Raw genomic sequence first — 4,620 nt, forward strand, 5'->3', positions numbered from 1 at the left:
ACAAAATCTATACAAAAGAACCTGTTAAGTTATTCATGTTTCTAAACTGCACTTCCTCAGGCAAGTAATGCACATGTATATACTCTTGATGCAATGCAAATGAATACAAAAGAACTTGCTATTCAAGTTTCCAAACCACATTTCCTCAAGCATTCAATATGTACACAACGCAAGCCAAGAGCATGAATACTGTATGCAGAAACCAGAACAGAAATGAATACAATACCATCCCTACCGTTATCTCCCCAATATGTTTCTAACCAGTCAGACTACAGGTGCATGCAACAATTGATTTTTAAATTATACACTTTAAGACCACAAATGGCAAAACATAATTTGCTAAATGTTATCATCTTCAGAGAAGAAACAAACAGAAATTAAAATTAGTGTAAAATTTGTATTTAAACAAAGGTAAATCAAACAAGTCTTATTTGGAAGTGTGAAAACCCACCCTATCATAGTAACATGGCTACAACTGACAGGATGTTGCACTGATACATCCTATACATGAAATGAATCCGACTTCATACTTCCTTGAGAGGCAGCATCCGTGTGCTGTACATGTATACACACAAACAGTATTGTGTACAGTACAGTACACTATCCCAAACATGTCCGTTTCTTCACACATTCCGAGTTTACCAACCAACAATAATGCAGGTACATGGTAATGTCATAGGCTGCATTTATCAACTTTCCTCTGTTTAAACGGCTTTCAAAAGCCGTTTCCAAAGCCCTTTCCAAAGCGCTTTAGATACGGCTTCCAAAATAGTTGCGTTTATCAACTCTTCGCGAACATGATGACTGCCCTGTCACTGCACAGCTGCACTGCCCAATTCGACGCGAGAAGAGGTCATATAAGGCGTGCATGGTCCATAACTGCAGTACAAAGCCGTTTCAAAACAGCTTTGCATTTATCTTGCTTCAAAAGGCGTCTAGACACAGGTTTCTGAAAACCTGTTTAGGAAACCTGTTTGGGAAAGCACAAATTTGCAGCTTTCGAAAAGACTTTCCGAAAGGGCTTTCAAAACAGCTTTGCATTTATCAACTCGTAAAAATTCCTTGAAAGCTGTTTGGAGAACCTGTTTCTGCCGAGAAAAAGAGTTGATAAACGCACCCTATGTAGTATAATCAAAGATGTCCACTGACATGATAAATTATTATTTATTGATTCCAACTGTACAAGTTTTCTGACCATTTTTTATCTATTCAATGTCACCAACATCATAGTGACTTGTAAATTCTAATTCAAGGCTACCTGACCTTAATATGATTATACTGCTATTGTTTTCTCTGTGTCCTTGCCTCATTACATCGTCTCTATGACAGCGTTCCTTCCCACAAGGATGGGCAGTGTCAAATTGAGCCACGGCTAAACCTTAACGGAGCCCTCTCAATCTTGATGAGATTAATCCCGCTTGCCGAGGGGCCTTGAATTAAGATCACTGTCAGTAGCTGACTTCCTCTGGATGACAGATCTATCCCTCAAGTCTACACTTGCACTGGCACCTCGGCTTCTGTCCCCCTTTTAACTCCCTCATCACTGACGACAGCCACACTGGGCAAGATGTCAACAGTATTTTGACACAGCGATTTGGAGAAAGTTAACCCAGACAGCTACAAAATACATTTATATGCCTTGTTTGCAACTAAACCACTACTGGGTCTCGGATATCATTGTATATGTACAACTGTACACACGATATTCAACAGGGCTGCACACTTACCCATTTTTTCTACTGGTCTGACCTGTCCGCCAGACCAGTAGGTACGCAGTTTTTCAGTTTTTTTACTGGTTTATTCATGAAAGAGTTACTGGTCCAACAGTGATTTTTACTGGTCCCGGACCATCAGACCAGTGCCAATGTTCAGCGTTATTCAGTAACTTCTGTCCACAATAAAGATATCATGACGCTGAAGAAATTATACAAGTGTAGATATGTATCCTCCTTAAAGTTATATTTAGTTTTCGAACTGATAAGATAAAAACAACAGATGAGCACAAATTTGAGCTAACTTTGACACTCTGAAGACATACAGTGTACGAGTGTAATACGAACATTACAACTGTGAAGGTCAGTAAGCCAACTAGCATGGAAACCATGGCAACCTCACTAAGCCATCCTGGTCATATGATAATGCTACCACAGGGAATCCTCATTTGTTGAATGAATACAGGGGAACATACGCTATCACATTCTATTCATTTGATGGTTCAAAATCGACCTCTTCTCTGTGTGAAGATGCAAAAAGAAATGTCCTTACAAGTACTATGTTTGAATCTTGAGAAGAATACAACAAATATGAAGAAAAAAGTAGAAAAAAAGACTTTAACATTTCACTAAAAAGTATCGAGTATTGTGTAAGCAATGTTACACTTACAGTCACATTTTATTCCCTTCCACACGCCACTATTAACATTAATGTTCCATTACATTTTGCTGACTGTCGAATTGTTAACTACTCAAATGTCATCCTTACTACGTGGCCGGCACCACAAAGTGGGGGGGGGGGGGGGGGGGGTGGGCAATTAATATTTCTGGTGCCACTTCCAGGTTTCATCAGCTAAAAAGAAAAAAGAAAAAAAAGGCCTTCAGTGAAACTTTCTGGTGCTTCTTCCAGGTTTCTTCAGCTGACAAGCAAAAAAAAAAAAGAAAGAAAGAAAGAAAGAAAGAAAGAAAGAAAGAAAGAAAGAAAGAAAGAAAGGCCTCTCCCATGCTTCATCTACCAAGTCAGATGTCATCGGCTGGCCAAAAAAAAAAATACACAAATACACAAATACACAAATACACAAACTACACAAAAAACACAAAACACCTCTGGTACAACTTCCAATCAGCTTCCCTAACAAGCAAAACGAAAAAGCTTTACCACATTTTTTTCCGGGTGCCACTTCCGGGGTAAAAAAAAAAAAAGGCATTCCTCATTGTGTATGTACACTGTAACATGCAAAAGTGGGGGGAGAGGGACTTCATCTTTGGTAATATCAGTAAAATTTTCATATGGGTTATTAACATTTTCTGAATTGCTGGAATGTGAGTCTTTGGTTGGCACTGCTTTGTTGAATAAATTCTAAGCTTTCTTCAGGAGCAAAGAAGGCTCTATTCAATCAATCTGCATGTACAATGTACAGGCTGATAAAACATAAAACCACAGTCACCAACAACCAGTGACCTCTATCATAATCATACCTGGTACAAATATGTGTACATATCTATCATAGTGTTTTAACAAACACACACACACACAATAAATTATAAAAAAGCATTGATCATTCATTCATTATCCAGTTTTGATCCAGGTCTTGTAACCAATTTACCTCTTATATTACTCTAACAGCAACTGCTCTCACACCTCCTCGCCATATCCCCCCAACCTGGGGCATCCTCCTTTCTGAAGCCAGCCTTCCAAACCTCCTCCTCCTACCATCTACCTACTTCAATAAAGTGAACACCATTAAGGGACAGCTCTTCATATACTTATAATTTACTTCTCCATCAAAAAAAAAGCTCATTCATTACATGGTCAGTCACATGCAGGTCTTCCTGTGTTAATGCCCAACAGACACAAAATGAGAATAGCAGATATTTCCCTAACACTTTAGTCTCCCTGGCATATTCCTCGTTCTCTCGTTCATCTGAGCAGATTTGTTTTTACAGAAAACAAATTCATTCTATCAGTCTATGCCGCTTTTTACTTCTGTTTGTTGATTCTAAAAACAAATCACTGGAGAGAAAATGCCATCAAGATGGGAAAATTAAGTACACCATTTCTCAAAGCAAGATTTATAGGAGAGACTTTGTCTACTGTAATGTACAAGTGTATAAAACGAGAGTTAAGCACACATACAGTACTACAATTGTGAGATGCATGCAGCTTTATCCTGGTTAACTTCGTCAATAGCTTAGACATATACAATGGCACCATAATTGCTGTATAATACTGTACAATGCCTACAACCGTCATAAATTTTCTCCGCAGACTTTAGGGTGAGGGTTGTAATAGGGTTTTAGGTTTAGTTTGATGTAAGGATTACAATTAGAGTTCATACGGTTATGTTTGTGAGGAGAATTTATGTTTGGCTTAACATGCAGATATTTCATGGGAGCAAATATCATGGAACCATCAAAGACAAGCAGTTAATGCTGCTATGGGCATGTTTTATCTTGGCAACAATGTGTTTTTATTGCTAGCAATGTAGCAGTACAACTTGCTGAACTATAAATCATAATTGCAGATGGGACATAAGAAAGTTCCTTTGTTACATCTTACAAAATTATACAAATTGTACTGGGTTTTCTGTGGTGGTAAAATTGACCCTTGAGCTGCTGAGTGGCTGTGGTGGAGGGATCAAGTAACACTCTTGTGTAGTTACACTGCAATGTTTACATATAATGTACGATGTAGTAGGACTACTTCTGCAGGTAGTCTCACTGGCATAGGATTATGAGGGGGTGTTCAGTTTCATGAAGGCTACCAATTGAATTTGTGATCATGAAAATGTTTAATTGTCATTACAGTCTACTGTATACTTTTAATAGGACATTGCAAAATATATTGACGGTCTTTGAATTAAACTGATTGATATGAGAGATCAAATATTTTGGTCTACACTTAAAC

The sequence above is a fragment of the Diadema antillarum genome, unplaced genomic scaffold, assembly GCF_040938485.1.
Source record: "Diadema antillarum isolate AM-2024a unplaced genomic scaffold, OU_Dant_1.0 scf00000036, whole genome shotgun sequence".
In the NCBI taxonomy this organism is placed as follows: Eukaryota; Metazoa; Echinodermata; class Echinoidea; order Diadematoida; family Diadematidae; genus Diadema; species Diadema antillarum.